Source organism: Psammomys obesus, unplaced genomic scaffold, assembly GCF_907164565.1.
Source record: "Psammomys obesus unplaced genomic scaffold, mPsaObe1.curated_primary_1811, whole genome shotgun sequence".
Classification (NCBI taxonomy): Eukaryota; Metazoa; Chordata; class Mammalia; order Rodentia; family Muridae; genus Psammomys; species Psammomys obesus.
The window spans coordinates 61,387,664-61,412,408 of NW_026585504.1; positions in this window are offsets into that span (position 1 = coordinate 61,387,664).

The window sequence follows — 24,745 nt, forward strand, 5'->3', positions numbered from 1 at the left end:
ATGGAGATTTTAATTTCCCAAGCGAAACACTTTTACACAGTGGTGGCTTTGGGAGACAGGTCTGAACCTCATTAAACTCCCCGTGTGTTATACATGGACAACCTAATTTGATTCCTGTACAAACAGGCAAATGGGCTGTCCGTGTAAATTAAATCTAGGCGCAAACAGGTGTCTCTGTGGCACTAGATTACATGAACATTTGTCTCGTAAATAGAAAAGTGAATTAAACTGTTAATTTCAATAGGGATATGAGAAAAAGCAAGTCCCCAGCTGTTGGAGTCCAAAGCAGAACAGTTTTGTTCTTATGTGAATTATGCTGTTCTTCTACATGTCTTTTTCTGTGGTTAATGTTCCTGTGTAGGCATTTTCTTTCTTTTAAAACTGAATTTCCCATGGTTTTGATGTTTTCTTCATTTAAAACTTCCTAATTTACATTTGTACCCATGTATTCTGATTTTTCAGATCTTCATTTGATCCAGATCAAACACAACACTCAGAAGTGGGTTAAAAGTGTTTAGAATGAATGAGATCTGATACTACAAGAAAGCCGATGGATTGCCAGTCACCAGTGACAAATCTGACTCTTGTAAGAGGACATTTATGCCATGACATCTTGGAGACAATTTTCTGTTCTTCTCTTTTCTTTGTTCATTTTATCTATTCCTTCTCTGTTTCCTTCCCTTGTCTCCACTTTCTTCCTTCTCCTTTCTTCTCTTCCTTATTTTCTTCTTTCCTTCTCTTTTCCCTTTCTCCTGTCCTCAATTGCTCCCTTCCTACTTCCCTCCTTCTCTTTCTCCTTTTGTTGTTTCCTTAACCACTTTCTTCTTCTTTCTCCTACCTCTGTCATTCCTGTCATTCTTCCTCAGACTTTCTACTTTCTTCTCTACCTTCCTTCATTCCTTCCTTGTCTCATGCTTGTCTCCTGTCATTCCCTTCTTCTTTTGTAATTTCCTCTTCCCTTTTCCACCTCCCTTTCTTTTTCTTGTTCTACTATCCTGTCCTGCTCTACACCAATGTTTAAAATACAAAGCTCTAAGGGGCTGGAGAGATGGCTCAGAGGTTAAAGAGCACTGGCTATTCTTCCAAAGGTCCTGTGTTCAATTCCCAGCAACCACCTGGTGGCTCACAACCATCTATAATGAGATCTGGTGCCCTCTTCTGGTGTGCAGGTGTACATGCAGACAGAATATTGTATGCATTATAAATAAATGAAATCTTAAAAAAAAAAACACAACAATTATTTAAAATACAAAGCTCAACAATTAGAAATTATATTTTCTTAAATATATTCAACTCCTCACACAAAACCTCATCTTTAATAACAATGTATAAAAAGAAACCAAGATATATGTTCTTCCAAACAAATGCCTGTCTTTCATCCTATATGTTGTTTAACAAAATTGATAACTGGAGAATATTTCATGGTTTCCAGAAAAGCATTAGATACTTGTGCTTCATACCTAATATAATTTTAGTTTACTGTAAAAGTTAGTGAATAGATCTTATCTAAACATTGTGGAAGTTATGATGTTGCCCTTCTATGGGAGAGTTTATAGAACACTGGCCTGCATCCAAAACCAAGAGTTTACAGGACATTAATCACTTGAGACAGAAAGAGGACAGATGGCCCGTAGGTACCCAATATTCTTTAACAGTTGTCCAAGCCTTTTTGTTCATTATAGCCTAAAAATAGATAAAAAATATTGTCATAGGAAGTTGTCATCAAATATTGTTTTTAAACACCCAAATATAACTTTTCCTTTTGTTACATAAGGATACCAGAATCAAATATATGTATATATATATATTTTTTAATTTTTTATTAATTACACTTTATTCATTCTGTATCCCCCCTATAAGCCCCTCCCTCCTCCCCTCCCTATCCCACTCTACCTCCCCTTTCTGCATGCATGTCACTCCCCAAGTCCACTGATAGGGGAGGTTCTCCTCTCCTTTCTGATCTTAGTCTATCAGTTCTCACCAAAACTGGCTGCATTGTCCTCTACTGTGGCCTGGTAAGGCTGCTCCCCCCTCAGGGGGAGGTGATCAACGAGCAGGCCAATCAGATTATGTCAGAGGCAGTCCCTCTTCCCATTGCTATGTAACCCACTTGGACACTGAACTGCCATGGGCTACACCTGTGCAGGGGTTCCAGGTCATCTCCACGAATAGTCCTTGGTTGGAGTATGATTTTCTGGGAAGTTCTCTGTATTCAAATTATCTTGTTCTGTTGCTCTGCTTGTGGAGTTCCCGTCCCCTCCAGCTCTTACTATTTCCCACTTCTTACATAAAATTCCATTCACTCTGCCCATCAGTTGGCCATCAGGCTCAGCATCTGCTTTGACAGTCTATACTGCAGAAGCTTTCAGAGGCCCTCTGTGGCAGGTTTCAAGGTTGTTTCCTGTTTTCTTCTGGCTTTCAGAGGCCCTCTGTAGCAGGTTCTGAGGTTGTTTCCTATTTTCTTTTTCTTCTGATGTCCATACTCTTTGCCTTTCAGGATGGGGATTGAACATTTTAGTTAGGGTCCTCTCTTTTCCTAAGTTTGTTTAGATGTACAGATTTTAGTGGGTTTATTCTATGTTGTATGTTAATATGAGTGAGTATATACCATGTGTGTCTTTTTGCTTCTGGGACAACTCACTCAGGATGATCCTTTCCAGGTCCCACCATTTACCTGCAAATTTCATGATTTCCTTATTTTTCATTGCTGAGTAATACTCCATTGTATAGATGTACCACAGTTTCTGCATCCATTCTTCAGTTGAGGGGCATCTGGGCTGTTTCCAGCTTCTGGCTATTACAAATAAAGCTGCTACAAACATGGTTGAGCAAATGTCCTTTTTGTGTACTTGAGCCTCTTTTGGGTATATGCCTAGGAGTGGTATGGCTGGATCTTGAGGAAGCGCTATTCCTAGTTGTCTGAGAAAGCACCAGATTGATTTCCAGAGTGGTTGTACAAGTTTACATTCCCACCAACAGTGGAGGAGGGTTCCCCTTTCTCCACAACCTCTCCAGCATGTGTTGTCCCTTGAGTTTTTCATCTTGGCCATTCTGATGGGTGTAAGGTGAAATCTCAGGGTTGTTTTGATTTGCATTTCCCTAAGGGCTAATGAGGTTGAGCATTTCTTTAAGTGCTTCTCTGCCATTCGATATTCCTCTACAGAGAATTCTCTCTTTAGCTCTGTTCCCCATTTTTTAAGTGGATTACTTGGTTTGATGCTTTTCAGCTTCTTTAGTTCTTTATATATAGTGGATATGAGTCCTCTGTCAGATAAAGGGTTGGTGATGATTCTTTCCCAATCTGTAGGTAGTCGCTTTGTTTTGATGACGGTGTCCTTTGCTTTACAGAAGCTTTTCAATTTCATGAGGTCCCATTTATTGATTGCTGCTCTTAGAGCCTGTGCTGTTGGTGTTCTGTTCAGGAAGTTTTCTCCTGTACCAATGAGTTCTAGGGTATTCCCCACTTTTTTTTCTAGCCAATTTAATGTGTCTGGTTTTTTGTTGAGGTCTTTGATCCACTTGGACTTCAGTTTTGTGCAGGGTGATAAGTATGGATCTATTTTCATTTTTCTACATGTAGACATCCAGTTGGACCAGCACCATTTGTTGAAGATGCTATCTTTTTTCCATTGTATGGTTTTGGCACCTTTGTCAAAAATCAGGTGTCCGCAAGTGTGTGGGTTTATTTCTGGGTCTTCTGTTCGATTCCATTGATCCACCATTCTGTTTCTACGCCAGTACCATGCAGTTTTTATCACTGTTGCTCTATAGTACAGCTTGAGATCAGGGATGGAGATACCTCCAGAAGATCTTTTATTGTAGAGGATTGTTTTAGCAATTCTCGGTTTCTTGTTATTCCATACGAAGTTGAGAATTTTTCTTTCCAGGTCTGTAAAGAATTGTGTTGGCAATTTGATGGGAATTGCATTAAATCTGTAGATTGCTTTTGGTAAAATGGCCATTTTTACTATGTTAATCCTGCCAAGCCATGAGCATGGGAGATCTTTCCATCTTCTCATATCTTCCTCTAATTCTTTCCTCAGATACGTGAAATTTTTTTCATACAAGTCTTTGACTTGCTTGGTTAGGGTTACACCAAGGTACTTTATATCATTTGTGGCTATTGTGAATGGTGTTGTTTCTCTAATTTCCTTCTCAGCCTTTTGTCTTTTGTATACAGGAGTGCTACTGATTTTTTTGAGTTAATTTTGTATCCGGCCACTTTGCTGAAGTTGTTTATCAGCTGTAGGAGTTCCCTGGTAGAGTTTTTGGGGTCACTCATGTATACTATCATATCATCTGCAAATAGTGATAATTTGACTTCTTCCTTTCCCGTCTGTATCCCCTTGATCTCCTTCAACTGTCTTTTTGCTCTAGCAAGGACTTCCAGCACTATGTTGAAGAGATATGGAGAGAGTGGGCAGCCTTGTCTTGTCCCTGATTTCAGTGGGATTGCTTTAAGTTTCTCTCCATTTAGTTTGATGTTGGCTATAGGCTTGCTGTATATCGCCTTTACTATGTTTAGATATGTGCCTTGTATCCCTGATCTCTCCAGTACTTTAAACATGAATGGATGTTGGATTTTGTCAAATGCTTTTTCGGCATCTAGGGAGATTATCATGTGTTTTTTTTTTTCAGTTTGTTAATATGGTGGATCACATTGATGGATTTCCGTATATTGAACCGCCCCTTCATACCTGGGATGAAGCTTACTTGGTCATAGTGGATAATATCTTTGATGTGTTCTTGGATTCGGTTTGCAAGTATTTTGTTAAGTATTTTTGCATCAATGTTCATAAGGGAGATTGGCCTGAAATTCTCTTTCTTTGTTGAGTCTTTGTGAGGTTTAGGTACCAAGGTGATTGTGGCTTCATAGAATGAGTTTGGTAATGTTCCTTCTGTTTCTATTTTGTGGAATAGTTTGAAGAGAATTGGAGGTAGCTCTTCTTAAAGGTCTGGTAGAATTCTGCGCTGAAGCCATCTGGTCCTGGGCTTTTATTGGATGGGAGACTTTTAATGACTGCTTCTATTTCTTTGGGGGATATAGGACTATTTAATTGATTTACCTGGTCCTGATTCAGTTTTGGTAAGTCAAATTGATCAAGAAAATTGTCCATTTCATTTAGATTTTCAAATTTTGTGGCATATAGACTTTTGAAGTAAGTCCTAATGATTGTTTGGATTTCCTCAGTGTCTGTAGTTATGTCCCCTTTTTCATTTCTGATTTTGTTGATTTGGGTGGTGTCTCTCTGCCTTTTAGTTAGCTTGGCTAAGGGTTTGTCGATGTTGTTGATTTTCTCAAAGTACCAGCTCTTGGTTTCATTGATTCTTTGAATTGTTTTATTTGTTTCTTATTGATTGATTTCAGCCCTGAGTTTGATAATTTCCAGCCGTCTACTCCTTTTTGGTGTATCTGCTTCTTCTTTTTCTAGGGTTTTTAAGTGGGCCATTAAGTTGCTTGAATGAGCTGGCTCGAATTGCTTCTTGAAGGCACTTAGTGCTATGAACTTTCCTCTTAGCACTGCTTTCATTGTGTCCCACAAGTTTGGGTATGTTGTGTCTTCATTTTCATTGAGTTCTAGGAAGGCTTTAATTTCTTTCTTTATTTCTTCCCTGACCCAGCTGTCATTTAGTAACAAGTTGTTCAGTTTCCATGTGTGTGTAGGCTTTTTGCTATTTCTGTTGTTGTTGAAGTTTAGCCTTATTCCATGGTGATCAGACAGGATACAAGGGATTGTTTCAGTCTTCTTGTATCTGTTGAGTCTTGCTTCGTGACCAACTATATGGTCTATTTTGGAGAAGGTGCCATGAGGTGCTGAGAAGAAGGTAAATTCTTTTGTGTTTGGGTGTAAAGTTCTGTAAATGTCTGTGAGGTCCATTTGATTCATGACCTCTGTCAGAGATATTGTTTCTTTGTTTAATTTCTGTTTTGTTGACCTGTCCTTTGTTGAGAGTGGGGAGTTGAAGTCTCCCACTATTAATGTGTGGGGATCTATATGTGGTTTAAATTTTATCAATCTTTCTTTTACAAATGTGGGTGCTCTTGTATTTGGGGCATGGATGTTCAAGATGGTGATGTCTTCCTGGTGGAATTTTCCCTTGATGAGTATGAAGTTTCCTTCCCCATCTCTTTTTATTAATTTTGGTTGAAAGTCTATTTTATCAGATATTAGAATGGCTACTCCTGCTTGTTTCTTGGGTCCATTTGCTTGGAAAGTCGTCTTCCAAACTTTTACCCTCAGGTAATATCTATCTTTGTGCCTTAGGTGTGTTTCTTGTATGCAACAGATTGCTGGGTTTTGTTTACGTATCCATTCTGTTAATCTGTGTCTTTTTACTGGAGAGTTGAGTCCATTGATGTTGAGAGAGATTAATGACTAGTGGCTGTTAGATCCTTTGATTTTGATGTTGGCTGTGTTCATAAGGTTGTGTGCTTGGTTGCTTTCTGTTTTAGTGTAGTAAGGTTAATTATTTCCTGTGTTCTTGACAGAAGCTAATTTTCTTGGGTTCTATTTTCCCTTCCAGTGTCTTCTGTAATACTGGATTTGTGTGTAGGTATTGTTGAAATTTGTTTTTTCATTGAATATCTTGTTTTCTCCATCTAGGAGGACTGAGAGTTTTGCAGGGTATAGTAGCCTGGGTTGACATCTGTGTTCTCTTAGGGTCTGCATGACATCTGTCCAGGCCCTTCTGGCTTTCATAGTTTCTGTTGAAAAGTCAGGTGTGATTCTAATGGGTTTGCCGTTATATGTTACTTGGCCTTTTTCCCTTGCAGCTTTTAGTATTTTTTCTTTGTTCTGTATACTTACTGTTTTGATTATTATGTGGTGGGAGGATTTTCTTTTCTGGTCAAATTTGTTGAGTGTTCTGTAGGCCTCATGTATCCTTATTGGCTTCTCCTTTAACTTAGAGAAATTTTCTTCAATGATTTTCTTGAAAATATTTTCTGGGCCTTGGAGAAGGGAGTCTTCTTTTTCCTCTATACCTATTATTCTTAGGTTTTGTCTTTTCCTATTGTCTTGGATTTCTTGGATGCTCTGTGTCAGGAATTTTTTGGATTTAACATTTTCTTTGACAGATACATTGATTTCTTCCATTGTATCTTCTACACCTGAGATTCTTTCTTCCATCTCTTGTAGTCTGTTGGTTATGCTTACCTCTGTAGTTCCTGTTTTCTTCCCTAAATTCTTCCTCTCCATTATTTCCTCCACTTGTGTTTTCTTTAATTTTTCCAGTTCTATCTTCAGGTCTTGAGTTGTTTTGTTTACTTCCTTCACCTGTCTGCTTGTATTTTCCTCTTTTTCTTTTAGTTCCTTCAACTCTGTCTCTTTTATTTCTTTCAGTGATTTAATTATTTCTTCTCTGAAGGCCTCAAGCCATTTGGCTGCATCTTCCCGTATTTCTTCACGGATGGCCCTAATCTGCTTGTCTTTATCTTCCTCCTTTTCTTTACGGATAGCCATGATCTGTTTGGTTTTATCTTCCCCTAATTTTTTACGTATTTTATTTGTTTCCTCTATTATCCTCTTCATCAACATAGATGTAAGGTCATCTTCTTGATTTTCTATTATGCTGCATTGTTCAGGGCTGTTCGCCCCTGCATGGCTGGGTTCTGGGGATGTCATATTGCTCTGTCTTTTGTTGGTTGAGCTTTTACGCTGACCTCTACCCATTGGGCTGATTTAGGTGTTGGCTGTTAGTTTCTGTGCTTCCTGGAGTCCTGAGGTAGGGAGTATCCCCTTGGCCAGAAGATGATTTTTCCTGAAGGAGTCCTTCTCTGCTTTTTGGTTATGGTCACTATATGGCCAGTGTCTCTCAGGAGTTGCCACTGCTCACCTCAGGTTTATAGCCCTGAGTATTAGCTGTGGTCTATGTTAGGCAGGGGAGGATCTCCTCTTACCCATAGAATTTCTCAAGACAGCTGCCCCACTGCTGGGTTTCTTGTTATAAATTTAGTGTGCTGCTGCTCACTAAATTTTCATGTACAGTCCTCTTGAAGAAACTGCTGATTCCCTAGCTGTGGGGTTTTCTCCCAACAGGGAAACTCAGTCTGTTATCCTGGGGCGCACAGTTCTGTCCGGGAAAGTGGGAGGTGCACTCAATAAGTCTCTGGGCCAGAGGCTGATTGCTCTACTCTGGACCTGGAGAATGTGCACCTAGGTTGAGTTGGCGCCTAGGGGTGCTGCTCTGGTCTGGAGGCTGGGTGCCTCACTCTGGACCAGAAGCTGTGTGTCTCTGTCTGGGATGGCGGCTGCAGGCACTGCTCTGGTCCAGATGCTGTGAGTGCAGCCCTCTTGAAGGACCGGGGATTACCACAGTTTTGACAGTCTCGCTAGGGATAACTAGTTGATCCTTGGCACAGTATCTGATGGCTGCTGTAATGGCTCTCTGGCTTTTGTAGGTCTGAGGATGCAGCTTTGTGTCCCAGTGCCCTAGGGGAACTCAACAATGGTGGCAGAGCACAGCGCTCCTGCCTGCACTAGAGTCTGTGTGAGTCCAGGAAGTGTTTTGGTGCTGGGTGTCCTAAGCGTTAAAGCTGCTGACCCCCTCTGCTGGGGGTTTCCTCCTGCCAGAGACACGCAGTCTTTGCTTTGGAAACCGCTGTTCTGTCTGGGGTGGTGAGTAGAATCCACAGGCACAGATGCCCGCTTGTGGCTCCGCCTTTCTGGACTTTCGGAGTCTTGGAGGCTCCCTAGACTGGTTAAATTTCCCTAGACCATTTCGGGGTGAGGGTGTAGGCTGAGTGCTCTGAGATCAGAGCTGTTTCCCTCCCTGTGGGTTTGCACCTGCCAGTGAAACACAGTCTCTGGTGCCTGGTGCCCTGGTGCCCACAGTTCTATCTGAGGCGGCGAATGAAGCGCGCAGGCCTGGCTCCCTGCAGGCGCCTGGGTCCCAGCTCTGGGTCCGGGCTGGCTCTTGTGGCACCCGCGGAACCCGAGTCTTTTCCAGGGGATGTCTGGGTAACCTGAGGTAGGTCCCAATTGTTTCCTGCTCCGTGGGGTTATCTCTCAACTGGGAAATCCAGTCTATGGTGTTGTGGGCCCACAGTTCAGTCTGGGCCCGTGACCAGATCATGCTGGCGTGTAGCTCTGGGCTGGCGACCAAGCACCTGGTGAAATCGGGATCTCTTCTGCGGTTTAGCCGGGTGAGTTAAAGCTGATTGAATCCCCCACCGTGGGGTATCCTCTCACCTGTGAAACACAATCACTTGTGTTTTATGGCCGTGAGTTCTGATTGCTGGTCGCTATGCCAATCCTGCTGTGCTGCTCCTCAGAATGAGAGTCCTCCTGGCGCTGCCATCTTGCCCTGCCTCCTCAAATATATTTTTTATGAGAGAAATAATTACTCAAAATAGTAGTAAAAAATTGAGCTATCTTTTTAGGTAAAAGAAAATATTATTTTCATTTTTTTCTCCAATTTTTAGTGCGAAAATCATGCCCTATTTTGAGAATTCAAGCCCTATTGAAATAGATGTTTTTCTATCTCCCTCTGTGGAGTGACAGGCTTATTTGTCTCTAGTAAATATTAATAAGTAAGTAAGTGAGTAAATAAATTAATAAAAGAAGAAAAGAAGGGAAAATATTTAAGAAAGCTACCTAGACAATTAATAATTGGAAATCTATTTTGGAAGATAACTTCAGCTCATCCATCACCTGGACTCCTTCAAGATGAAAATAACCCAAGCAACTACTTAATAGCTTCCTCATAGAGTTCAGCACAGTGAAAGTGATTTCCAAGGGGCCTTCCTTCTTGAGAGTTCATGCATTCTAGGCATTGAGATGCAACCATGAAATAGCACATCTGTCTTCCTTTACCTCATAAGTGTGATCCTTAAATTCTTGTTTGTTTTACTATTTTATTTTTATTGTTAGTAAAAATAAATCCTGCAGAGGAGGATCTTGTAGGGTAAGCAATTTTCTGGTGATATTCATCTCTGTATTAGTTTCTTGCTTCATTGTCATGAAAAAATATTCCTGAGAAAAGATTTCATTTCAGCTCTCATTTTGAAGGTGCAGCCTTGCATGTCAGTGAAGCCATGGTGCCAGGAGCATGAGGCAACTGATCCCTTCACATCTTCAGTCAAGCAGTAGAGAGATGAGGGCTGATGGCTAACTGGTTAGCTTTCTCTTTCTTATTCAGATTGAGACCGCAGACCATGGAATGGTGCTTCTCATATTGAACTTGGTCTTTCCTCATCAGTTAAATCTGTTTAGTATATAAGTCACAAATATACTCAGAAGCTTATCTCCTCAGTGATTTTAGATTTTTTTTCAAGTAGATAATTGAGATTAACTGCCACCATCTTTATAGACACTTGTCATAAAGACTTCAGATCACATCCACTTGCATTAATTTAATGTCACAGCTCTAACTTGAGGACTTGTGACATCCTAGTAGTTTCCACTAAAGGTTTTCATCATGGCGTCTCCATATTGTTAAAGTGTATGGCAGGCTGGTAGGACGGCTTGGCCGGTAAAGGGATTTGCTGCCAAGAGCAACAGTCTAGGTTTGGTCCTCAATTCCCACATGACAAAAGGAGAGAATTGATTCCTGCAAGTTTCTTCTGATATACACACATCCAGCAACAACAACAACAAACACAGGCACATCATAAAAATAAATGTAAAATAAATGTATGTATGCAAAAGTCATTTACAACCTGGAGCCTTTTTGATAGATTGCAGTCTGCCTTTATATCACTGTTATTACCAACCAGATGCCCAACAGCACTGAGTCTGCCGTACAAGTTCCTTGCTTTATATGTGGGCCTCGTGGATAATGCCCAGCAAATGCAGCCAGGTATGCACCCCTCTCATTTCCTTGCCAACACAGCTGGCCCGTTCTTCATCACCTATGATGAAAGCATGGCTTGCACAGTAAGATTCAAACACGAACATTACTGTCTCCTAGAATGTGGTGCATGGTAGTCACGTCAGGCTTAAACATAATGCCATTTGGGCAGGGTAGTAAAGTTATAAATAAACATACTAACCAGGGCCACTCACTTCCTGCTATCTGAAACGTGATTATTCGGTAATGTAAAAGCCCGGTTCAATCTATGTAAAAGTCGGGGGGGGGGGGCAAGCTTTTGACTGCTAATTGTAAAATTCACATATTTTTGTGCCTCTGTGTGTGCATGTTCATGTATGTACACAGGTGTGTTATCTGTGCAAGAGCATGTGTATGTGCATGGCGGCCAGAAAGCCTCTGTTATATTTGAGACAGGGTCTCCCAGGGGGACCTGGAGTTCACTATATAAACTAGACCATCTGGATAGAAAGCTCCGGAAGTCTACCATGTCTCTGAGTACCCAGCACTGGGATTACAAGTGCTCACCACCACACCTGGCCTTTTACATGGCCTCTGGGAACTGAAGTCAGGTTGTGCTGCTTCCATAGCAGGCACTGTAATACTTGGGACCTATTCCCAGACCCTGAAATCTCTATCTTAATGGCAGTTGCTCCAACAGAAAGTTATTCCTACAGCTAATAGCAATAAGTAACCCAGGTACTGGCGAGTCTTTTGACATTGGAGTTCATTCCATTCTTCAGTCTCTTGATGTCAGATTTTCCTACAGAGAAGGGATTGGATCATGCAGATGATGTCTTTTAAACTGGTGAAGTTATTTCCTAAATTACACAGGCATTTGATTTAGCAGAAATCATTTAACTCACATCAGAGGAAGTAGTTGTTTTAACGACTCCAAGATTAACTTCAAACACTTGCCTCTTGTTCTGGCTCATTGGAGGAACTGGCAGCAGCTCATAAAAAAAAAAAAACAAAACTGGATGGGCACAGCAGGGCCCTGTGCCCATGGCTGCCATGTCTGCAATCTGTCTGCTAGACTGACATATGCTGGATTCCTGGTGAATCTGTTACACAACTTAGAAAAACACCAAGGGAAAGAGAGAAATGACCATTGTCTTTTAGGAGTTGAAGACACAAATTTCAATGTAATTTAATAATTTGGGGGTAAAATACCAGTAAAAACATTTCCTTCCATGCCTTCTGGCATTCTGAGGTACTGTTCTTAGCATCAGCTTTGTTTCTTTCAGGAAATCATTGGAAGTTAATTGGCTCACTCTCCTCCAACTTCCAATATATAATATTGTGTTTATTTTTTAAATAGATTCTTAAATATTTTCATTTTGTTGTTTAATAATTGTGAACTTAACACAAACTTAGGCATGCTTTTGAAGAGGAACCCTGAGAACATGCCTTCACCAAAGTACAGTAGGCACATGTATAGGGCATTTTCTAGATTCATGATTAATGCAGGTGGGATAAGTCAGGAGCAAGCCAGTAAATAGCATTTATCATGGCCTCTGCTTGAGTTCTGGCCTCCAGGTTCGTGCCTTGAGTGCGGGCCTTGACTTCCCTTGATAATGCTATAAGCTGACATAAACCCTTTCTTTCACAAGCTGCTTTTAGCCATGCTGTTTTGTCACAACAATAGAAACCCTAAGACAGTAATTCTTTGTCATTTTCATGATGAGGTACTTTTCTTCTTAACTGCAACCAGTTGTGCAGGATCTATATCCACTAATCATGCCCTTGAGTATTTCTCTTTCACCTGCACATAATACAATTCCTGGCATTTTACTGCAAATTGCTTTCTGTGCTCTTTTATAACAAAATATCTAAAGAATAGTTATCTTTTGTTGCCAGTTTGGCACAGTCTAGAATCACCTGGGATGAGCTTCAACGACAGATTGTCTATTTTAAGTTGGGATGGCTGAGAGTATTGTTTCAATCAGGTTCATTGATATGGGAAGACCTAATTTACTGTGGGCACCCTGTTTCTTAGGCACAGTGCCCTGCAGTGTATAATGAATGGAGAAATTTAACTGAGCACAAGTGTCAAGGAAGTGAACATGTTCAAATCCCTTTCTCTCTGCAGCTGACTGTGTATGTGATGTTTAAAGTTCCTGCCTTGACTTTCCCACAATGATAGAATAAATTTAGAATTATAATCTGAAATATAACCTCTTATCTCCTAAATTGCCATTTTTATGGTACTGTATTATCAGAGCAGCAGAAATCAAAACAGTGCTCATTCCACTTTGGTTCTAATTCTTCTGCTCTTGTTTTCCATTACACTTCATCTCATCAGATTTTGAGGCCTACTGTCATGCCAAATTTTCTTATCAGTATCAGCAACAACTTTATAAATGCATTACTAAATCTTCCTCACACTTATCAATGGCCATCCTCGCCAACATATCATATTTTTAATGTCTCTCTTTATTTTTTGTTGTTCATGTTGTTTTGAGACAAGATCTCATCTATTCCAGGATGGACTTGAATTTATTATGAACCCAACTGTAGCATTGAACTTCTGATCTTCCTGTTTTTACATTTAAGAACTAGGTTAATAGATATGTGTCATTGTTATACTATAGGGGGTTTGTTTTGGCTTCATTTTCTCTGACAGTCAAAGAATTAAAAGATAGGCTATAAATCACCATGGGGTGGGGGCTAACAATCAACCAAACAAACAGACAAGTTTTATAAAAAGCCAAAGTGCATGAGATTACCTATTCTGAGACAGATGTCTCACAAGTAGAGAGAGTAGAGGAGGGACTTAGAAGCCAAAATCCATTTAAGCATTTTTGGTGGACTGAAACATAGCCCTCCTCTTCTCTTTTTGCATTGGTCAGTTTCAAAAGAGAAGTATGAGCTGATTGGCTCCCATCCCTTGTACAAGGTTTATCTAGAATATCTAAGTAGGGCAACTGAAAGTGGGCCTGTGGTGGGGTAGAAGTGGTGGGGCTGTCAATTCTTTGTCATGGAAGAAGAAGATGGACTATTATATCTTGCAAGTTTATAGCTTATTTTCTCATCTCTCTGCCTGTCAGGGTGTTATTTGAAGCTTTCTTCCCCTTACCATCACACCTGGTTTATGCCATGGTAGGGGTGTGGAGCCCAGGGCTTTGTGAATACTAAGTGTTCTACCTACTAAGCTGAACCTCAGCCCTCTAGGTTGGTCTTAAGTCTCATTTGCATTACTTACTTAACCATTAAACAATGGAGTAACCTGGACCAGTGGCTGTCTTGAAGACCTCTTCTAGTTAGAAATCATCTATTTGTTGATAACTCGTGTTTGCTTCTTTACATACATGTTTTCCTCTGAAGCTCAAAGTGTTTTTCCACCCTATTTACTATCAAGTATGTCTAAGAAGACAAAAAGTTAACATATGAAAATCAGAGCTCCTAAGGGCCCCTGGCCAAACCTGCTATTCTTCTAACTTTGTAGTCATTCCTGACTCTTTTTTTGTCCCTCTCACCTTGAATGAAATTACTGTCAGATCATTTATGCTGGACATTCAACATATATCCAGGAGCCATCATTTGTACACAGAAGCCCACCAGTACTCGCTGCTGTGGTTTGTTGTTAGTGATGATCCTTAATAATTTCGCTGATTGAGCCATTGCTCTGTATAACCTAGTCTCTGCACAAAAGGAGCTGCTGGCAATCCTTAAAACCCAAGTCAGAGCCAAGCAAAATCCTTCACAGTAGTCTATTCCACCTTCATTATGCCGTAACCTCTCTGTTTATGACCCATTTCAATTCCAGTTGTTTTATCACTGTTCCTCCAATGTTCCATGTCCTCCTCCTTTCAGAACTTCTATGCTTTCCTCTTCTGGAAACATGTTTCCCCAGAAAAACTCAGTGATTTCTTGCTCCCTTGAATATTCAAATATAAGATTACTGTGAGATCCTACACCATTAAGATGTTTAATTCCTCAGTACCTTCCCTAATTCGAATTCAAACTGTTTTCCTGTTTCCATAGAATCTGTCTCCCTCTTATGTACAATGTATTATACTTCTTTGTTGAATTAAGACTCTGAACTTACTGTACAAAGGTGTCAGTCTCACAGTGCACAATTGTTGATATGCCTTTGTTCTGGCAAGTTGTGTAGTCTCTTGAATTAAATGCACAGGTGACACTCAGGAACTCACTACCTAAAACATCAATGTAGACTTGCTTCTCCCTTAAACTTATTTTTAGTCTGTATAAGACAGCTTTGTATGAGCAGTAGACCTTAAAGACCCGAACTCTAGATCCTAGAACCACCATCCATCTCTTGCTCTTGCCTGGGCAATCTGGTCAGTGTCTCTGACATTCATTGCCTCTATAAATACATTTCATTATTTCCAAATCATACTACCATAATGAAATGAAAAAAAAATATACATGAAAAGTGCCTTCCACAGTGTCCAACACATGGTAGGCTGGTTTATTAAATGTGATTGATATATATTTTTTTACACAAATGAAGCCAATTAAATTAAGTAGTAAGGGGTTATGATTCTGGAAGTATAGAATATATTTGGAAAACAAATCTCAACTAATTCTAACTTTTTCTGGTCTTATGTCCTTATGAGTCAGTTGCTGGTACCTCTGTTTTGTCACAGGAATGGGCTTGTCCTTCCTAGTTCAGTCATAAGCATTGCTAGGACAGCCTCTCCTGACTCCATGCTCCAGCATCCCTGTAGAAGCTGCTATTGGTTACTGTAGTTTGCAAATAGCATTGCACATTGCTCATGTCTAGACTTTGCTTAAATAAATGTGATAGTCAATTGTTTGATTATTTGAGATGTACCAAGAATGTGACACAAAACAAAAACCTGATTCAGAGCTGGGGAACTACAGTGCTAATGAAGTCATTTCATCATGGCTGCAGTAATAACTTCTGAGAAACAAATTTAAATAATTTATAATGAAAACATAGCAGAAACTGAATTCTCTTTAGGTAATTACTTATTAAAATGAGTTCTTTTTTCTACTGTGTTTTCTCAAAGAGATGTTCATAAATGGATTGCTAGAACCTTTTGTGATACTAATCTAAACATGATTCAACCACATATGTAAAAATTTATTTTGTGTATGAGTGTTTTGCCTGCTTATATGTATGTATACTGCATGGATTTCTGGTTTTCCCAGAGCCAAGAAGAGTGTGTCAGACACCCTGGGGCTGGAGTTAGAGATGATTGTGATCTTCCAAGTGGATGCTGAGAAGCAAACCTTGTTCTTCTGGAAGAGCAGACTGGTGGTAACCACTGAACCTTCTCTCACTGGCAACAACACACTTTAAGGCATTTGGGTCACTGTTTTCATGTTCAATGCCAAAGCTCATAAGAAGAATGGCATGAAAATACTGAAGTCTACAGGTTAGCACTATTGACTGGCTTCGGTCAATCTACAGAGATGATTTACTTCCATTTCAAGGATGCTTATAAGGTTAAGTCCACGGGCTGTAGAGATTTTTTTTTAATTCTTTATTAATTACACTTTATTCATTTTGTATCCTCCCATAAGCCCCTCCCTCCCTTCCTCCCGCTCCCACCCTCCCTCCCCTTTCTGCAAGCATGCCACTCCCCAATCCACTGATAGGGGAGGTTCTCCTCTCCTTTATGTTCTTAGTCTATCAGTTCTCATCAAAAGTGGCTGCACTGTCCTCTACTGTGGCCTGGTAAGTCTGCTCCCCCCTCAGGGGGAGGTGATCAACGAGCAGGCCAATCAGATTATGTCAGAGGCAGTCCCTCTTCCTATTACTATGTAACCCACTTGGACACTGAACTGCCATGGGCTACATCTGTGCAGGGGTTCTAGGTTATCTCCATGAATACTCCTTGGTTGGAGTATGAGTCTCTGGGAAGTTCCCTGTGTTCAAATTATCTTGTTCTGTTGCTCTCCTTGTGGAGTTCCCGTCCCCTCCAGCTCTTACTATTTCCAACTTCTTACATAAAATTCCATTCACTATGCCCATCAGTTGGCAATCAGGCTCAGCATCTGCTTTGACAGTCCATACTGCAGAGGCTTTCAGAGGCCCTCTGTGGCAGGTTTCAAGGTTGTTTCCTGTTTTCTTCTGGCTTTCAGAGGCCCTCTGTAGCAGGTTCTGAGGTTGTTTCCTATTTTCTTTTTCTTCTGATGTCCATCCTCTTTGCCTTTCAGGATGGGGATTGAACATTTAAGTTAGGGTCCTCTCTTTTCCTAAGTTTGTTTAGATGTACAGATTTTAGTGGGTTTATTCTATGTTGTATGTTTATATGAGTGAGTATATACCATGTGTGTCTTTTTGCTTCTGGGACAATTCACTCAGGATGATCCTTTCCAGGTCCCACCATTTACCTGCAAATTTCATGATTTCTTTATTTTTCATTGCTGAGTAATACTCCATTGTATAGATGTACCACAGTTTCTGCATCCATTCTTCAGTTGAGGGGCATCTGGGCTGTTTCCAGCTTCTGGCTATTACAAATAAAGCTGCTACAAACATGGTTGAGCAAATGTCCTTTTTGTGTACTTGAGCCTCTTTTGGGTATATGCCTAGGAGTGGTATGGCTGGATCTTGAGGAAGCGCTATTCCTAGTTGTCTGAGAAAGCACCAGATTGATTTCCAGAGTGGTTGTACAAGTTTACATTCCCACCAACAGTGGAGGAGGGTTCCCCTTTCTCCACAACCTCTCCAGCATGTGTTGTCCCTTGAGTTTTTCATCTTGGCCATTCTGATGGGTGTAAGGTGAAGAGTCTTTCCCAATTGTTTTGTTTTGATGACGGTGTCCTTTGCTTTACAGAAGCTTTTCAATTTCATGAGGTCCCATTTATTGATTGCTGCTCTTAGAGCCTGTGCTGTTGGTGTTCTGTTCAGGAAGTTTTCTCCTGTACCAATGAGTTCTAGGGTATTCCCCACTTTTTTTTCTAGCCGATTTAATGTGTCTGGTTTTATGTTGAGGTCTTTGATCCACTTGGACTTCAGTTTTGTGCAGGGTGATAAGTATGGATCTATTTTCATTTTTCTACATGTAGACATCCAGTTGGACCAGCACCAATTGTTGAAGATGCTATCTTTTTTCCATTGTATGGTTTTGGCATCTTTGTCAAAAATCAGGTGTCCGTAAGTGTGTGGGTTTATTTCTGGGTCTTCTGTTCGATTCCATTGATCCACCATTCTGTTTCTATGCCAGTACCATGCAGTTTTTATAACTGTTGCTCTATAGTACAGCTTGAGATCAGGGATGGAGATACCTCCAGAAGATCTTTTATTGTAGAGGATTGTTTTAGCAATTCTCGGTTTCTTGTTATTCCATACGAAGTTGAGAATTTTTCTTTCCAGGTCTGTAAAGAATTGTGTTGGCAATTTGATGGGAATTGCATTAAATCTGTAGATTGCTTTTGGTAAAATGGCCATTTTTACTATGTTAATCCTGCCAAGCCATGAGCATGGGAGATCTTTCCATCTTCTCATATCTTCCTCTAATTCTTTCCTCAGATACATGAAATTTTTTTCATACAAGTCTTTGACTTGCTTGGTTAGGGTTACACCAAGGTACTTTATATCATTTGTGGCTATTGTGAATGGTGTTGTTTCTCTAATTTCTTTCTCAGCCCTTTTGTCTTTTGTATACAGGAGTGCTACTGATTTTTTTGAGTTAATTTTGTATCCAGCCACTTTGCTGAAGGTGTTTATCAGCAGTAGGAGTTCCCTGGTAGAGTTTTTGGGGTCACTCATGTATACTATCATATCATCTGCAAATAGTGATAATTTGACTTCTTCCTTTCCCATCTGTATCCCCTTGATCTCCTTCAACTGTTTTATTGCTCTAGCAAGGACTTCCAGCACTATGTTGAAGAGATATGGAGAGAGTGGGCAGCCTTGTCTTGTCCCTGATTTCAGTGGGATTGCTTTAAGTTTCTCTCCATTTAGTTTGATGTTGGCTATAGGCTTGCTGTATATCGCCTTTACTATGTTTAGATATGTGCCTTGTATCCCTGATCTCTCCAGTACTTTAAACATGAATGGATGTTGGATTTTGTCAAATGCTTTTTCAGCATCTAGGGAGATTATCATGTGGTTTTTTTCTTTCAGTTTGTTAATATGGTGGATCACATTGATGGATTTCCGTATATTGAACCACCCCTGCATACCTGGGATGAAGCCTACTTGGTCATAGTGGATAATATCTTTGATGTGTTCTTGGATCCGGTTTGCAAGTATTTTGTTAAGTATTTTTGCATCAATGTTCATAAGGGAGATTGGCCTGAAATTCTCTTTCTTTGTTGAGTCTTTGTGAGGTTTAGGTACCAAGGTGATTGTGGCTTCATAGAATGAGTTTGGTAATGTTCCTTCTGTTTCTATTTTGTGGAATAGTTTGAAGAGAATTGGAGGTAGCTCTTCTTAAAGGTCTGGTAGAATTCTGCGCTGAAGCCATCTGGTCCTGGGCTTTTATTGGATGGGAGACTTTTAATGACTGCTTCTATTTCTTTGGGGGATATAGGACTATTTAATTGATTTACCTGGTCCTGATTCAGTTTTGGTAAGTCAAATTGATCAAGAAAATTGTCCATTTCATTTAGATTTTCAAATTTTGTGGCATATAGACTTTTGAAGTAAGTCCTAATGATTGTTTGGATTTCCTCAGTGTCTGTAGTTATGTCCCCTTTTTCATTTCTGATTTTGTTGATTTGGGTGGTGTCTCTCTGCCTTTTAGTTAGCTTGGCTAAGGGTTTGTCGATGTTGTTGATTTTCTCAAAGTACCAGCTCTTGGTTTCATTGATTCTTTGAATTGTTTTATTTGTTTCTTATTGATTGATTTCAGCCCTGAGTTTGATAATTTCCAGCCGTCTACTCCTTTTTGGTGTATCTGCTTCTTCTTTTTCTAGGGTTTTTAAGTGGGCCATTAAGTTGCTTGAATGAGCTGGCTCGAATTGCTTCTTGAAGGCACTTAGTGCTATGAACTTTCCTCTTAGCACTGCTTTCATTGTGTCCCACAAGTTTGGGTATGTTGTGTCTTCATTTTCATTGAGTTCTAGAAAGGCTTTAATTTCTTTCTTTATTTCTTCCCTGACCCAGCTGTCATTTAGTAACAAGTTGTTCAGTTTCCATGTGTGTGTAGGCTTTTTGCTATTTCTGTTGTTGTTGAAGTTTAGCCTTATTCCATGGTGATCAGACAGGATACAAGGGATTGTTTCAGTCTTCTTGTATCTGTTGAGTCTTGCTTCGTGACCAACTATATGGTCTATTTTGGAGAAGGTGCCATGAGGTGCTGAGAAGAAGGTAAATTCTTTTGTGTTTGGGTGTAAAGTTCTGTAAATGTCTGTGAGGTCCATTTGATTCATGACCTCTGTCAGAGATATTGTTTCTTTGTTTAATTTCTGTTTTGTTGACCTGTCCTTTGTTGAGAGTGGGGAGTTGAAGTCTCCCACTATTAATGTGTGGGGATCTATATGTGGTTTAAATTTTATCAATCTTTCTTTTACAAATGTGGGTGCTCTTGTATTTGGGGCATGGATGTTCAAGATGGTGATGTCTTCCTGGTGGAATTTTCCCTTGATGAGTATGAAGTTTCCTTCCCCATCTCTTTTTATTAATTTTGGTTGAAAGTCTATTTTATCAGATATTAGAATGGCTACTCCTGCTTGTTTCTTGGGTCCATTTGCTTGGAAAGTCGTCTTCCAAACTTTTACCCTCAGGTAATATCTATCTTTGTGCCTTAGGTGTGTTTCTTGTATGCAACAGATTGCTGGGTTTTGTTTACGTATCCATTCTGTTAATCTGTGTCTTTTTACTGGAGAGTTGAGTCCATTGATGTTGAGAGAGATTAATGACTAGTGGCTGTTAGATCCTTTGATTTTGATGTTGGCTGTGTTCATAAGGTTGTGTGCTTGGTTGCTTTTTGTTTTACTGTAGTAAAGTTAATTATTTCCTGTGTTTTCTTGACAGAAGCTAAATTTCTTGGGTTCTATTTTTCCCCTCTAGTGTCTTCTGTAATGCTGTATTTGTGTATAGGTATTGTTGAAATTTGTTTTTGTCTTTGAATATCTTGTTTTCTCCGTCTTTGAGGACTGAGAGTTTTGCAGGGTATAGTAGCCTGGGCTGACATCTGTGTTCTCTTAGGGTCTGCATGATATCCCTCCAGGCCCTTCTGGCTTTCATAATCTCTGTTGAACAGTCATGTATGATTCTGATGGGTTTGCCATTATAAGTTACTTGGCCTTTTTCCCTTGCAGCTTTTAGTATTTTTTTCTTTGTTCTGTATACTTACTGTTTTGATTATTATGTGGTGGGAGGATTTTCTTTTCTGGTCAAATTTGTTGGGTGTTCTGTAGGCCTCATGTATCCTTATTGGCTTCTCCTTTAATTTGGGGAAATTTTCTTCAATGATTTTCTTGAAAATATTTTCTGGGTCTTGGAGAAGGGAGTCTTCTTTTTCCTCTATTCCTATTATTCTTAGGTTTTGTCTTTTCCTATTGTCTTTGATTTCTTGGACAGTCTGTGTCAGGAATTTTTTGGATTTAACATTTTCTTTGACAGATACATCGATTTCTTCCATTGTATCTTCTACCCCTGAGATTCTTTCTTCCATCTCTTGTAGTCTGTTGGTTATGCTTACCTCTTTAGTTCCTGTTTTCTTCCCTAAATTCTTCCTCTCTATTATTTCCTCCATTTGTGTTTTCTTTAATTTTTCCAGTTCTATCTTCAGGTTTTGAGTTGTTTTGTTTACTTCCTTCACCTGTCTGCTTGTATTTTCCTCTTTTTCTTTTTGTTCCTTCAACTCTGTTTCTTTTATTTCTTTCAGTGATTTAATTATTTCTTCTCTGAAGCCTGCAAGCCTTTTGGCTGCATCTTTCTGTATTTCTTCACGGATGGCCCTAATCTGCTTGTCTTTAACTTCCTCCATTTCTTTACGGATAGCCATGATCTGTTTGGTTTTATCTTCCTCTAATTCTTTACGTATTTTATTTGTTGCCTCTATTATCTTCTTCATCATCATAGATGTAAGGTCATCTTCTTGATTTTCTATTATGCTCCGTTGTTCAGGGCTGTTCGCCCCTGGATGGCTGGGTTCTGGAGAAGCCATATTGCTCTGTCTTTTGTTGGTTGAGCTTTTACGCTGACCTCTACCCATTGGGCTGATTTGGTTGTTGGCTGTTAGTTTCTGTGCTTCCTGGAGTCCTGAGGTAGGGAGAATCCCCTTGGCTGGAAGATGATTTTTCCTGAAGGAGTCCTTCTCTGCTTTTTGGTTATGGTCACTGTATGGCCAGTGTTTCTCAGGAGATGCCACTACTCACCTCAGGTTTATAGCCCTGAGCAGTAGCTGTGGTCTATGTTAGGCAGGGGGGGGATCTCCTCTTACCCATAGAATTTCTCAAGACAGCTGCCCCACTGCTGGGTTTCTTGTTATAAATTTAGTGTGCTGCTGCTCACTAAATTTCCAGGTACAGTCCTCTTGAAGAACCTGCTGATTCCCTAGCTGTGGGGTTTTCTCCCAACAGGGAAACTCAGTCTGTTATCCTGGGGCACACAGTTCTGTCTGGGAAAGTGGGAGTGGCACTCAGCAAGTCTCTGGGCTGGAGGCTGAGTGCTCTGCTCTGGGCCTGGAGGATGTGCACCTAGGTTGAGTTGGCGCCTGGGGGTGCTGCTCTGGTCTGGAGGCTGGGTGCCTCACTCTGGACCAGAAGCTGTGTGTCCCTGTCTGTGATGGTGGCTGCAGGCACTGCTCTGGTCCAGACGCTGTGGGTGCAGCCCTCTTGAAGGACCAGGGATTCCTACAGTTTTGACAGTCTAGCTAGGGATAACTGAGACTGAGATGGTAACTGGTCATATCTGAGCAGGGCATCTAAGTCTTCTCCATGCATAGTCCTTGGTTGGTGCATCAGTCTCTGCAGAACTCACTGGGCTCAGATTCTTTAGCTTTGTTGGTCTCTTTGTAGGGCTCCTGTGCCATCCATGTCCCTCTATTCCTACCTCTCTCTTCTTCCATATAACATAGGATAGTCATGTACAAACCTAAAAAAGCTAAACACTAAGGAGGACCCTAGGGAGGATGCTTAAATCTCATTCAGAATGGCAAGCAGGGATTTCTTGGTGTTGAAAAGCAGGCACTGCAGAAACTCAGCACCCACTACAGGCTCACACCTACTTGTAACTCCAGCTCCAGAGATATCTGACACCTTCATTTGGCATCCATAAGGAACTGCTCACACATGCACATACCAACCAGTCCCCTCACACATACACATGTAATTTAAAAAATAAACCTAAACAATAAAGTAAAATTAAAAGAGAGTACTATTCCAGCTATAGGTAAGAGTGAAGGCAGTTGTGTGTTTTCTTTCTTTCTCTTTTTCTTCTTTTCTTTTTCTCAGCAGAAAACTGAAGGCAAACATTAGTACATTCAGTGTGGATATCCACAAGAGACACTTGTGTCTGCAACTTTGAAAGCAGCTTCCATTTCAACTAAACTAACTGTGTGGCTCACAGAGCTAAAACAATAGGAGTTCCCACATGGCTTTAAATTAGTGCCCACATTCACCAGCATTTTGCAAGCTGTAAATAAAGATTGAGAAATGGAATAGCGTCTGTTCTTCATTTGAGAACGAAGACTAGGGATTAGAATGTGCGTTACTGCTACATGAAGACCATTCATGATAAAGATCCTCAGAAAACATATGTTGCCTTTTAAATATGGATAAATAAAGATGTGTGTTTCAACACTATTCTGTAATTATCCCCTTAATTTCCTTTTGATTTCACTCATTAAATAATTTTTGTAGATAGTATTTTTTATTTTATGTGTATGGATATTTTCCCTGCATGCATTATGCATACTGCATGAATTTGTACCACATGCATGTAGTACCAACAGATTGTAGAAGAAGATGTCAGAACCACTGAACTGAAGTTCCAGGTAGTCGTGAGCTGCTATGTGTGAACTAGGAATTGACCCTTAATCTTCTGCCAGGGCAGCAAATGCTCTTGAACACTGAGCCATCTCTTTAATCCCCCACATGAATTATTAAGAATCAACTGCTCATATTGCAGGTGCTAAACGGCCATGAAAATGATGAATAGAGTTTATTTCCAATAGAGTCATTATTTAATTATTTCAAATTCCTCAGTTCAAAAATAATGCTTAGCATATCAAATCCAAATAATCAAAAATCCCTGCTCAGTAGGTGAATCAGGGCTTGGAGGTGACTTGGTTGACAAAAGTGCTTGTGCAGCACATATGAGGATCTGAGTTTGGACCTCTAGCACAGGGGTAAAAGCTGGGCCTGGTGTCTACAACTCCAAAGCCAGGGAACAGAGATTGGAGCTCCAGCTTCAGTGAGAGATCCCATCTCAAACAGTAAGGTAGCGCATAACCCAGGGAGATACTCAACAACCATTGGCCTCCGGCTTTATGCTCGCGCCGGTGCCCACGCTCCTGCATGCACACATGCTCTGAGAACTCCTCCCTCAGGAAGACAGAACCAATGTCTGTCTCCTCCTTAATGCCCTAGGAAAAAATCAAAGGTTAATTTCAGCAAGGCTTACCCTGAGGAATTTATGAGTTTATTGGTCTTATCTACCAAGAATGGGTCACCAGTTGCTGTCAGGAGCTTTGGTGACCCCATAGTGCTCACTCTGAAAAGTTCACCCAGCATAAAGATAGCTTCTTCATACTCTCTATCCTCTACAGTAATCTAGAATCTCTGGAAACCCCAGTACCATGCTCACTTAGGATAGAATTGCAAAGAAGTAGCTAGGAGTGGCTGGACTCTCTGGCGAGGGTGCAATGACCTCCACCTCCTTCTATGAATAATGGTCCATAGGCTTCTTCAAAGGCCTCTTCTAAGTATGAACAGCTGATCTGATTATGATGACAACTGCTTTGTTCATAGGATGGCATTCTACAACAGCAAGTGAATATGACCAGATACTTTCTTTTACACATATAAATACACACACACA